Source organism: Salmo trutta, chromosome 26, assembly GCF_901001165.1.
Source record: "Salmo trutta chromosome 26, fSalTru1.1, whole genome shotgun sequence".
Classification (NCBI taxonomy): Eukaryota; Metazoa; Chordata; class Actinopteri; order Salmoniformes; family Salmonidae; genus Salmo; species Salmo trutta.
Genome location: NC_042982.1, coordinates 23,323,314 through 23,336,470, shown reverse-complemented (window position 1 = coordinate 23,336,470; position 13,157 = coordinate 23,323,314). Strand labels below are relative to the sequence as shown.

The 13,157-nt window shown below is 44.8% G+C and overlaps 1 protein-coding gene across 2 annotated transcripts in view; it reads left to right on the top strand.

The window, feature by feature from the left end:
• Nucleotides 1–13,157, top strand: part of LOC115163445 (zinc finger and BTB domain-containing protein 16-A) — a 45,270-nt gene that overhangs the window by 4,822 nt on the left and 27,291 nt on the right. The gene's annotated exons all lie outside the window — the stretch shown is intronic.

Here is a 13,157-nt window from a genome sequence, read left to right as displayed (position 1 = left end):
CTGGGAGCAATGATATTAAATATGTTAATTCGTTTAAAAAGACATCTGCTCTTGTGCCTGAATAGAGGGACTTCATAAGAGGTATGAAATAGGTCTTTGTTAGCAGCTTAGCAGACATGGTGTGGCATAATGAAGCTGTTTACATAGTTGCAAACATTTTCACAATTCTGTAAGATTATTTTTTATTAGATGTGCCTCATACTTAAAACTGTCTCTTAGTGCATTTGGTATGCATTCCTTTGCATTAGTGAGGAGGGAGGAAGGAGAGTAGCTTGCCTGTACAGAGATCTAAAGGCTTCTCAGCATGTGAAGGTAGACGCCACTGGTTGATGGTTTAACCAGTGGCTGAGGGTTTAAAGAGGTTGGTGGGTTTGGACTAGAGGTTGGTGGGTTTGGACTAGAGGTTGGTGGGTTTAAACTAGAGGTTGGTGGGTTTAAACTAGAGGTTGGTGGGTTTAAACTAGAGGTTGGTGGGTTTAAACTAGAGGTTGGTGGGTTTAAACTAGAGGTTGGTGGGTTTAAACTAGAGGTTGGTGGGTTTAAACTAGAGGTTGGTGGGTTTAAACTAGAGGTTGGTGGGTTTAAACTAGAGGTTGGTGGGTTTAAACTAGAGGTTGGTGGGTTTAAACTAGAGGTTGGTGGGTTTAAAGAGGTTGGTGGATTTAAAGAGGTTGGTGGATTTAAAGAGGTTGGTGGGTTTAAAGAGGTTGGTGGGTTTAAAGAGCTTGGTGGGTTAGACTAGAGGTTGGTGGATTTAAAGAGGTTGGTGGATTTAAAGAGGTTGGTGGATTTAAAGAGGTTGGTGGATTTAAAAAGGTTGTTGGGTTTAAAGAGTTTGGTGGGTTAGACTAGAGGTTGGTCGATTTAAATAGGTTAGTGATTTTAGACTAGAGGTTGGTGGGTTAAAGAGGTTGGTGTATTGGGTTAGACTAGAGGTTGGTGGGTTTCAAGAGGTTGGTGGGTTTAGACTAGAGGTTGGTGGGTTTAGACTAGAGGTTGGTGGGTTTAGACTAGAGGTTGGTGGGTTTAGACTAGAGGTTGGTGGGTTTAGACTAGAGGTTGGTGGGTTTAGACTAGAGGTTGGTGGGTTTAGACTAGAGGTTGGTGGGTTTCAACTGGAGGTTGGTGGGTTTCGACTGGAGATTGGTGGGTTTCGACTGGAGGTTGGTGGGTTTCGACTGGAGGTTGGTGGGTTTCAACTGGAGGTTGGTGGGTTTCGACTGGAGATTGGTGGGTTTCGACTGGAGGTTGGTGGGTTTCGACTGGAGGTTGGTGGGTTTCGACTGGAGGTTGGTGGGTTTCGACTGGAGGTTGGTGGGTTTCGACTGGAGGTTGGTGAGTTTATAGAGGTTGATGGGTTTAAAATAGTTTGTGGGTTTAAAGAAGTTGGTGGGTTTAGACTAGAGGTTGGTGGGTTTAGACTAGAGGTTGGTGGGTTTAGACTAGAGGTTGGTGGGATTAGACTAGAGGTTGGTGGGATTAGACTAGAGGTTGGTGAGTTTATAGAGGTTGGTGGGTTTCAAGAGGTTGGTGGGTTTCGACTAGAGGTTGGTGGGTTTCGACTAGAGGTTGGTGGGTTTCGACTAGAGGTTGGTGGGTTTCGACTAGAGGTTGGTGGGTTTCGACTAGAGGTTGTTGGGTTTAGACTAGAGGTTGGTGCGTTTAGACTAGAGGTTGGTGCGTTTAGACTAGAGGTTGGTGCGTTTAGACTAGAGGTTGGTGCGTTTAAAGAGGTTGGTGCGTTTAAAGAGGTTGGTGGGTTTAAAGAGGTTGGTGGGTTTAGACGAGAGGTTGGTGGGTTTAGACGAGAGGTTGGTGCGTTTAGACTAGAGGTTGGTGGGTTTAAAGAGGTTGGTGGGTTTAAAGAGGTTGGTGGGTTTAAAGAGGTTGGTGGGTTTAGACGAGAGGTTGGGGGGTTTAGACGAGAGGTTGGGGGGTTTAGACTAGAGGTTGGTGGGTTTCGACTAGAGGTTGGTGGGTTTAAAGAGGTTGGTGGGTTTCAAGAGGTTGGTGGGTTTTCGACTAGAGGTTGGTGGGTTTTCGACTAGAGGTTGGTGGGTTTCGACTGGAGGTTGGTGGGTTTCGACTGGAGGTTGGTGGGTTTCGACTGGAGGTTGATGGGTTTAAAATAGTTGATGGGTTTAAAATAGTTGGTGGGTTTAAAGAGCTTGGTGGGTTTAGACTAGAGGTTGGTGGGTTTAGACTAGAGGTTGGTGGGTTTAGACTAGAGGTTGGTGGGTTTAGACTAGAGGTTGGTGGGTTTAGACTAGAGTTGGTGAGTTTAGAGGTTGGTGGATTTAAATAGGTTGGTGGGTTTCAAGAGGTTGGTGGGTTTCGACTAGAGGTTGGTGGGTTTCGACTAGAGGTTGGTGGGTTTCGACTAGAGGTTGGTGGGTTTCGACTAGAGGTTGGTGGGTTTCGACTAGAGGTTGGTGGGTTTCGACTAGAGGTTGGTGGGTTTAGACTAGAGGTTTGGGGGGTTTAGACTAGAGGTTGGTGGGTTTAAAGAGGTTGGTGATTTTAGACTAGAGTTTGGTGGGTTTAAAGAGTTGGTGGGTTTAAAGAGGTTGGTGGGTTTAAAGAGGTTGGTGGGTTTAAAGAGGTTGGTGGGTTTAAAGAGGTTGGTGGGTTTAAACTAGAGGTTGGTGGGTTTAAACTAGAGGTTGGTGGGTTTAAACTAGAGGTTGGTGGGTTTAGACTAGAGGTTGGTGGGTTTAGACTAGAGGTTGGTGGGTTTAGACTAGAGTTTGGTGGGTTTAGACTAGAGGTTGGTGGGTTTAAAGATGTTGGTGGGTTAGACTATAGGTTGGTAGGTTAAAGAGGTTGTTGATTTTAGACTAAAGATTGGTGGGTTTAAAGAGGCTGGTGGGTTTAAAGAGGTTGGTGGGTTTAAAGAGGTTGGTGGGTTTAGACTAAAGGTTGGTGGGTTTAGACTAGAGGTTGGTGGGTTTAGACTAGAGGTTTGTGGGTTTAAAGAGCTTGGTCATTTTAGACTAGAGTTTGGTGGGTTTAAAGAGGTTGGTGGGTTTAAAGAGGTTGGTTGGTTTAGACTAGAGGTTGGTTGGTTTAGACTAGAGGTTGGTGGGTTTAGACTAGAGGTTGGTGGGTTTAGACTAGAGGTTGGTGGGTTTAGACTAGAGGTTTGGGGGGTTTAGACTAGAGGTTGGTGGGTTTAAAGAGGTTGGTGATTTTAGACTAGAGTTTGGTGGGTTTAAAGAGTTGGTGGGTTTAAAGAGGTTGGTGGGTTTAAAGAGGTTGGTGGGTTTAAAGAGGTTGGTGGGTTTAAAGAGGTTGGTGGGTTTAAACTAGAGGTTGGTGGGTTTAGACTAGAGGTTGGTGGGTTTAGACTAGAGGTTGGTGGGTTTAGACTAGAGTTTGGTGGGTTTAGACTAGAGGTTGGTGGGTTTAAAGATGTTGGTGGGTTAGACTATAGGTTGGTAGGTTAAAGAGGTTGTTGATTTTAGACTAAAGATTGGTGGGTTTAAAGAGGCTGGTGGGTTTAAAGAGCTTGGTCATTTTAGACTAGAGTTTGGTGGGTTTAAAGAGGTTGGTGGGTTTAAAGAGGTTGGTGGGTTTTCGACTAGAGGTTGGTGGGTTTCGACTGGAGGTTGGTGGGTTTCGACTGGAGGTTGGTGGGTTTCGACTGGAGGTTGGTGGGTTTCGACTGGAGGTTGATGGGTTTAAAATAGTTGATGGGTTTAAAATAGTTGGTGGGTTTAAAGAGCTTGGTGGGTTTAGACTAGAGGTTGGTGGGTTTAGACTAGAGGTTGGTGGGTTTAGACTAGAGGTTGGTGGGTTTAGACTAGAGGTTGGTGGGTTTAGACTAGAGAATGGTGGGTTTAGACTAGAGTTGGTGAGTTTAGAGGTTGGTGGATTTAAATAGGTTGGTGGGTTTCAAGAGGTTGGTGGGTTTCGACTAGAGGTTGGTGGGTTTCGACTAGAGGTTGGTGGGTTTCGACTAGAGGTTGGTGGGTTTCGACTAGAGGTTGGTGGGTTTCGACTAGAGGTTGGTGGGTTTAGACTAGAGGTTGGTGGGTTTAGACTAGAGGTTGGTGGGTTTAGACTAGAGGTTGGTGGGTTTAGACTAGAGGTTGTGGGTTTAGACTAGAGGTTTGGGGGGTTTAGACTAGAGGTTGGTGGGTTTAAAGAGGTTGGTGATTTTAGACTAGAGTTTGGTGGGTTTAAAGAGTTGGTGGGTTTAAAGAGGTTGGTGGGTTTAAAGAGGTTGGTGGGTTTAAAGAGGTTGGTGGGTTTAAAGAGGTTGGTGGGTTTAAACTAGAGGTTGGTGGGTTTAAACTAGAGGTTGGTGGGTTTAAACTAGAGGTTGGTGGGTTTAGACTAGAGGTTGGTGGGTTTAGACTAGAGGTTGGTGGGTTTAGACTAGAGTTTGGTGGGTTTAGACTAGAGGTTGGTGGGTTTAAAGATGTTGGTGGGTTAGACTATAGGTTGGTAGGTTAAAGAGGTTGTTGATTTTAGACTAAAGATTGGTGGGTTTAAAGAGGCTGGTGGGTTTAAAGAGGTTGGTGGGTTTAAAGAGGTTGGTGGGTTTAAAGAGGTTGGTGGGTTTAGACTAAAGGTTGGTGGGTTTAGACTAGAGGTTGGTGGGTTTAGACTAGAGGTTTGTGGGTTTAAAGAGCTTGGTCATTTTAGACTAGAGTTTGGTGGGTTTAAAGAGGTTGGTGGGTTTAAAGAGGTTGGTGTGTTTAAAGAGGTTGGTTGGTTTAGACTAGAGGTTGGTTGGTTTAGACTAGAGGTTGGTTGGTTTAGACTAGAGGTTGGTGGGTTTAGACTAGAGGTTGGTGGGTTTAGACTAGAGGTTGGTGGGTTTAGACTAGAGGTTGGTGGGTTTAGACTAGAGGATGGTGGGTTTAGACTAGAGGTTGGTGGGTTTAGACTAGAGGTTGGTGAGTTTATACTAGATGTTGGTTGGTTTACACTAGATGTTGGTGGGTTTACACTAGATGTTGGTGGGTTAGACTAGAGGTTGGTGGGTTTAAAGAGGTTGGTGGGTTTAAAGAGGTTGGTGGGTTTAAAGAGGTTGGTGGGTTTTAAGAGTTTGGTGGGTTTCGACTAGAGGTTGGTGGGTTTCGACTAGAGGTTGGTGGGTTTCGACTGGAGGTTGGTGGGTTTCGACTGGAGGTTGGTGGGTTTCGACTGGAGGTTGGTGGGTTTCGACTGGAGGTTGATGGTTTTAAAATAGTTGGTGGGTTTAAAGAGGTTGGTGGGTTTAGACTAGAGGTTGGTGGGTTTAGACTAGAGGTTGGTGGGTTTAGACTAGAGGTTGGTGGGTTTAGACTAGAGGTTGGTGGGTTTAGACTAGAGGTTGGTGGGTTTAGACTAGAGGTTGGTGGGTTTAGACTAGAGGTTGGTGGATTTACACTAGAGGTTGGTGGATTTACACTAGATGTTGGTGGGTTTAAGAGGTTGGTGATTTTAGACTAGAGGTTGGTGATTTTAGACTAGAGGTTGGTGATTTTAGACTAGAGGTTGGTGATTTTAGACTAGAGGTTGGTGGGTTTAGACTAGAGGTTGGTGGGTTTAGACTAGAGGTTGGTGGGTTTAGACTAGAGGTTGGGGGGTTTAAACTAGAGATTTGTGGGTTTAAAGAGGTTGGTGATTTTAGACTAGAGTTTGGTGGGTTTAAAGATGTTAGTGGGTTTAAAGAGGTTGGTGGTTTAAAGAGGTTGGTGGGTTTAAAGAGGTTGGTGGGTTTCGACTAGAGGTTGGTGGGTTTCGACTAGAGGTTGGTGGGTTTAGACTAGAGGTTGGTGGGTTTAGACTAAAGGTTGGTGGGTTTAAAGAGGTTGATGGGTTTAAAGATGTTGGTGGGTTAGACTATAGGCTGGTCAGTTTAAAGAGGTTGTTGATTTTAGACTAAAGATTGGTGGGTTTAAAGAGGTTGGTGGGTTTAAAGAGGTTGGTGTGTTTAGACTAGACGTTGGTGGGTTTAGACTAGAGGTTGGTGGGTTTAGACTAGAGGTTGGTGGGTTTAGACTAGAGGTTGGTGGGTTTATACTAGATGTTGGTGGGTTTACACTAGATGTTGGTGGGTTTACACTAGATGTTGGTGGGTTAGACTAGAGGTTGGTGGGTTTAAAGAGGTTGGTGGGTTTAAAGAGGTTGTTGGTTTAAAGAGGTTGGTGGGTTTAAAGAGGTTGGTGGGTTAGACTATAGGCTGGTCAGTTTAAAGAGGTTGTTGATTTTAGACTAAAGATTGGTGGGTTTAAAGAGGTTGGTGGGTTTAAAGAGGTTGGTGGGTTTAGACTAGAGGTTGGTGGGTTTAGACTAGAGGTTGGTGGGTTTAGACTAGAGGTTGGTGGGTTTAGACTAGAGGTTGGTGGGTTTAGACTAGAGGTTGGTGGGTTTAGACTAGAGGTTGGTGGGTTTAGACTAGAGGTTGGTGGGTTTAGACTAGAGGTTGGTGGGTTTAGACTAGAGGTTGGTGGGTTTATACTAGATGTTGATGGGTTTACACTAGATGTTGGTGGGTTAGACTAGAGGTTGGTGGGTTTAAAGAGGTTGTTGGTTTAAAGAGGTTGGTGGGTTTAAAGAGGTTGGTGGGTTTAAAGAGGTTGGTGGGTTTAAAGAGGTTGGTGGGTTTAAAGAGGTTGGTGGGTTTAAAGAGTTTGGTGGGTTTCGACTAGAGGTTGGTGGGTTTCGACTAGAGGGTGGTGGGTTAGACTAGAGGTTGGTGGGTTTAGTCTGGAGTTGGTGGGTTTAGTCTGGAGTTGGTGGGTTTAGTCTGGAGGTTGGTGGGTTTAGTCTGGAGGTTGATGGGTTTAGACTACAGGTTGTTGGGTTTATAGAGGTTGGTGTGTTTTGACTAGAGGTTGGTGTGTTTATATTAGATGTTGGTGGATTTAAATAGGTTGGTGGATTTAAATAGGTTGGTGGATTTAAACTAGAGGTTGGTGGGTTTCGACTAGAGGTTGGTGGGTTTCGACTGGAGGTTGGTGGGTTTCGACTGGAGGTTGGTGGGTTTCATTTACATTACATTTAAGTCATTTAGCAGACGCTCTTATCCAGAGCGACTTACAAATTGGTGCATTCACCTTATGATATCCAGTGGATCAACCACTTTACAATAGTGCATCTAAATCTTTTAGGGGGGGGGGGGGTTAGAAGGATTACTTTATCCTATCCCAGGTGTTCCTTAAAGAGGTGGGGTTAAAGAGGCTGGTGGGTTTCGACTGGAGGTTGGTGGGTTTCGACTGGAGGTTGGTGGGTTTCGACTGGAGGTTGGTGGGTTTCGACTGGAGGTTGGTGGGTTTCGACTAGAGGTTGGTGGGTTTAGACTAGAGGTTGGTGGGTTTAGACTAGAGGTTGGTGGGTTTATACTAGATGTTGGTGGGTTTACACTAGATGTTGGTGGGTTTACACTAGATGTTGGTGGGTTAGACTAGAGGTTGGTGGGTTTAAAGAGGTTGGTGGGTTTAAAGAGGTTGTTGGTTTAAAGAGGTTGGTGGGTTTAAAGAGGTTGGTGGGTTAGACTATAGGCTGGTCAGTTTAAAGAGGTTGTTGATTTTAGACTAAAGATTGGTGGGTTTAAAGAGGTTGGTGGGTTTAAAGAGGTTGGTGTGTTTAGACTAGACGTTGGTGGGTTTAGACTAGAGGTTGGTGGGTTTAGACTAGAGGTTGGTGGGTTTAGACTAGAGGTTGGTGGGTTTAGACTAGAGGTTGGTGGGTTTAGACTAGAGGTTGGTGGGTTTAGACTAGAGGTTGGTGGGTTTAGACTAGAGGTTGGTGGGTTTAGACTAGAGGTTGGTGGGTTTATACTAGATGTTGATGGGTTTACACTAGATGTTGGTGGGTTAGACTAGAGGTTGGTGGGTTTAAAGAGGTTGTTGGTTTAAAGAGGTTGGTGGGTTTAAAGAGGTTGGTGGGTTTAAAGAGGTTGGTGGGTTTAAAGAGGTTGGTGGGTTTAAAGAGGTTGGTGGGTTTAAAGAGTTTGGTGGGTTTCGACTAGAGGTTGGTGGGTTTCGACTAGAGGTTGGTGGGTTTCGACTAGAGGTTGGTGGGTTTAGTCTGGAGTTGGTGGGTTTAGTCTGGAGTTGGTGGGTTTAGTCTGGAGGTTGGTGGGTTTAGTCTGGAGGTTGATGGGTTTAGACTACAGGTTGTTGGGTTTATAGAGGTTGGTGTGTTTTGACTAGAGGTTGGTGTGTTTATATTAGATGTTGGTGGATTTAAATAGGTTGGTGGATTTAAATAGGTTGGTGGATTTAAACTAGAGGTTGGTGGGTTTCGACTAGAGGTTGGTGGGTTTCGACTGGAGGTTGGTGGGTTTCGACTGGAGGTTGGTGGGTTTCATTTACATTACATTTAAGTCATTTAGCAGACGCTCTTATCCAGAGCGACTTACAAATTGGTGCATTCACCTTATGATATCCAGTGGATCAACCACTTTACAATAGTGCATCTAAATCTTTTAGGGGGGGGGGGGGGTTAGAAGGATTACTTTATCCTATCCCAGGTGTTCCTTAAAGAGGTGGGGTTAAAGAGGCTGGTGGGTTTCGACTGGAGGTTGGTGGGTTTCGACTGGAGGTTGGTGGGTTTCGACTGGAGGTTGGTGGGTTTCGACTGGAGGTTGGTGGGTTTCGACTGGAGGTTGGTGGGTTTAAAATAGTTGGTGGGTTTAGACTAGAGGTTGGTGGGTTTAGACTAGAGGTTGGTGGGTTTAGACTAGAGGTTGGTGGGTTTAGACTAGAGGTTGGTGAGTTTATAGAGGTTGGTGGATTTACACTAGATGTTGGTGGGTTTAAGAGGTTGGTGTATTTAAAGAGGTTGGTGGGTTTAAAGATGTTGGTGGGTTAGACTATAGGTTGGTCAGTTTAAAGAGGTTGTTGATTTTAGACTAGACATTGGTGGGTTTAAAGAGGTTGGTGGGTTTAAATAGTTTGGTGGGTTTAGACTAGAGGTTGGTGGGTTTAGACTAGAGGTTGGTGGGTTTAGACTAGCGGTTTGTGGGTTTAAAGAGTTTGGTGATTTTAGACTAGAGGTTGGTGGGTTTAAAGAGGTTGGTGGGTTTAAAGAGGTTGGTGGGTTTAAAGAGGTTGGTGGGTTTAAAGAGGTTGGTGGGTTTAAAGAGGTTGGTGGGTTTAAAGAGGTTGGTGGGTTTAAAGAGGTTGGCGGGTTTCGACTGGAGAATGGTGGGTTTAAAGAGGTTGGTGGGTTTAGACTAGAGGTTGGTGGGTTTAGTCTAGAGGTTGGTGAGTTTATAGAGGTTGGTGGATTTACACTAGATGTTGGTGGGTTTAAGAGGTTGGTGTATTTAAAGAGGTTGGTGGGTTTAAAGATGTTGGTGGGTTAGTTTAAAGAGGTTGTTGGTTTAAAGAGGTTGTGGGTTTAAAGAGGTTGGTGGGTTTAAAGAGGTTGGTGGGTTTAAAGAGGTTGGTGGGTTTAAAGAGTTTGGTGGGTTTCGACTAGAGGTTGGTGGGTTTTGACTAGAGGGTGGTGGGTTAGACTAGAGGTTGGCGGGTTTAGTCTGGAGTTGGTGGGTTTAGTCTGGAGGTTGGTGGGTTTAGTCTGGAGGTTGATGGGTTTAGACTACAGGTTGATGGGTTTATTGAGGTTGGTGTGTTTTGACTAGAGGTTGGTGTGTTTATATTAGATGTTGGTGGATTTAAATAGGTTGGTGGATTTAAACTAGAGGTTGGTGGGTTTCGACTGGAGGTTGGTGGGTTTCGACTGGAGGTTGGTGGGTTTCGACTGGAGGTTGGTGGGTTTCGACTGGAGGTTGGTGGGTTTCATTTACATTACATTTAAGTCATTTAGCAGACGCTCTTATCCAGAGCGACTTACAAATTGGTGCATTCACCTTATGATATCCAGTGGAACAACCACTTTACAATAGTGCATCTAAATCTTTTAGGGGGGGTTAGAAGGATTACTTTATCCTATCCCAGGTGTTCCTTAAAGAGGTGGGGTTAAAGAGGCTGGTGGGTTTCGACTGGAGGTTGGTGGGTTTCGACTGGAGGTTGGTGGGTTTCGACTGGAGGTTGGTGGGTTTAAAATAGTTGGTGGGTTTAGACTAGAGGTTGGTGGGTTTAGACTAGAGGTTGGTGGGTTAGACTAGAGGTTGGTGGGTTTAGACTAGAGGTTGGTGGGTTTAGACTAGAGGTTGGTGAGTTTATAGAGGTTGGTGGATTTACACTAGATGTTGGTGGGTTTAAGAGGTTGGTGTATTTAAAGAGGTTGGTGGGTTTAAAGATGTTGGTGGGTTAGACTATAGGTTGGTCAGTTTAAAGAGGTTGTTGATTTTAGACTAGACATTGGTGGGTTTAAAGAGGTTGGTGGGTTTAAAGACCAGTTGGTGCGTTTAAAGAGGTTGGTGGGTTTAAAGAGGTTGGTGGGTTTAAAGAGGTTGGTGGGTTTAAAGAGGTTGGTGGGTTTAAAGAGGTTGGTGGGTTTAGACTAGAGGTTGGTGGGTTTAGACTAGAGTTTGGTGGGTTTAAAGAGTTTGGTGGGTTTAAAGAGGTTGGTTGGTTTAGACTAGAGGTTGGTTGGTTTAGACTAGAGGTTGGTGGGTTTAGACTAGAGGTTGGTGGGTTTAGACTAGAGGTTTGGTGGGTTTAGACTAGAGGTTTGGGGGGTTTAGACTAGAGGTTGGTGGGTTTAAAGAGGTTGGTGATTTTAGACTAGAGTTTGGTGGGTTTAAAGAGTTGGTGGGTTTAAAGAGGTTGGTGGGTTTAAAGAGGTTGGTGGGTTTAAAGAGGTTGGTGGGTTTAAAGAGGTTGGTGGGTTTAAACTAGAGGTTGGTGGGTTTAGACTAGAGGTTGGTGGGTTTAGACTAGAGGTTGGTGGGTTTAGACTAGAGGTTGGTGGGTTTAGACTAGAGGTTGGTGGGTTTAAAGATGTTGGTGGGTTAGACTATAGGTTGGTAGGTTAAAGAGGTTGTTGATTTTAGACTAAAGATTGGTGGGTTTAAAGAGGCTGGTGGGTTTAAAGAGCTTGGTCATTTTAGACTAGAGTTTGGTGGGTTTAAAGAGGTTGGTGGGTTTAAAGAGGTTGGTGGGTTTTCGACTAGAGGTTGGTGGGTTTCGACTGGAGGTTGGTGGGTTTCGACTGGAGGTTGGTGGGTTTCGACTGGAGGTTGGTGGGTTTCGACTGGAGGTTGATGGGTTTAAAATAGTTGATGGGTTTAAAATAGTTGGTGGGTTTAAAGAGCTTGGTGGGTTTAGACTAGAGGTTGGTGGGTTTAGACTAGAGGTTGGTGGGTTTAGACTAGAGGTTGGTGGGTTTAGACTAGAGGTTGGTGGGTTTAGACTAGAGAATGGTGGGTTTAGACTAGAGTTGGTGAGTTTAGAGGTTGGTGGATTTAAATAGGTTGGTGGGTTTCAAGAGGTTGGTGGGTTTCGACTAGAGGTTGGTGGGTTTCGACTAGAGGTTGGTGGGTTTCGACTAGAGGTTGGTGGGTTTCGACTAGAGGTTGGTGGGTTTCGACTAGAGGTTGGTGGGTTTAGACTAGAGGTTGGTGGGTTTAGACTAGAGGTTGGTGGGTTTAGACTAGAGGTTGGTGGGTTTAGACTAGAGGTTGTGGGTTTAGACTAGAGGTTTGGGGGGTTTAGACTAGAGGTTGGTGGGTTTAAAGAGGTTGGTGATTTTAGACTAGAGTTTGGTGGGTTTAAAGAGTTGGTGGGTTTAAAGAGGTTGGTGGGTTTAAAGAGGTTGGTGGGTTTAAAGAGGTTGGTGGGTTTAAAGAGGTTGGTGGGTTTAAACTAGAGGTTGGTGGGTTTAAACTAGAGGTTGGTGGGTTTAAAGATGTTGGTGGGTTAGACTATAGGTTGGTAGGTTAAAGAGGTTGTTGATTTTAGACTAAAGATTGGTGGGTTTAAAGAGGCTGGTGGGTTTAAAGAGGTTGGTGGGTTTAAAGAGGTTGGTGGGTTTAAAGAGGTTGGTGGGTTTAAAGAGGTTGGTGGGTTTAGACTAAAGGTTGGTGGGTTTAGACTAGAGGTTGGTGGGTTTAGACTAGAGGTTTGTGGGTTTAAAGAGCTTGGTCATTTTAGACTAGAGTTTGGTGGGTTTAAAGAGGTTGGTGGGTTTAAAGAGGTTGGTGTGTTTAAAGAGGTTGGTTGGTTTTAGACTAGAGGTTGGTTGGTTTAGACTAGAGGTTGGTTGGTTTAGACTAGAGGTTGGTGGGTTTAGACTAGAGGTTGGTGGGTTTAGACTAGAGGTTGGTGGGTTTAGACTAGAGGTTGGTGGGTTTAGACTAGAGGATGGTGGGTTTAGACTAGAGGTTGGTGGGTTTAGACTAGAGGTTGGTGAGTTTATACTAGATGTTGGTTGGTTTACACTAGATGTTGGTGGGTTTACACTAGATGTTGGTGGGTTAGACTAGAGGTTGGTGGGTTTAAAGAGGTTGGTGGGTTTAAAGAGGTTGGTGGGTTTAAAGAGGTTGGTGGGTTTTAAGAGTTTGGTGGGTTTCGACTAGAGGTTGGTGGGTTTCGACTAGAGGTTGGTGGGTTTCGACTGGAGGTTGGTGGGTTTCGACTGGAGGTTGGTGGGTTTCGACTGGAGGTTGGTGGGTTTCGACTGGAGGTTGATGGTTTTAAAATAGTTGGTGGGTTTAAAGAGGTTGGTGGGTTTAGACTAGAGGTTGGTGGGTTTAGACTAGAGGTTGGTGGGTTTAGACTAGAGGTTGGTGGGTTTAGACTAGAGGTTGGTGTGTTTAGACTAGAGGTTGGTGGGTTTAGACTAGAGGTTGGTGGGTTTACACTAGAGGTTGGTGGATTTACACTAGATGTTGGTGGGTTTAAGAGGTTGGTGATTTTAGACTAGAGGTTGGTGATTTTAGACTAGAGGTTGGTGATTTTAGACTAGAGGTTGGTGATTTTAGACTAGAGGTTGGTGGGTTTAGACTAGAGGTTGGTGGGTTTAGACTAGAGGTTGGTGGGTTTAGACTAGAGGTTGGGGGGTTTAAACTAGAGATTTGTGGGTTTAAAGAGGTTGGTGATTTTAGACTAGAGTTTGGTGGGTTTAAAGATGTTAGTGGGTTTAAAGAGGTTGGTGGTTTAAAGAGGTTGGTGGGTTTAAAGAGGTTGGTGGGTTTCGACTAGAGGTTGGTGGGTTTCGACTAGAGGTTGGTGGGTTTAGACTAAAGGTTGGTGGGTTTAAAGAGGTTGATGGGTTTAAAGATGTTGGTGGGTTAGACTATAGGCTGG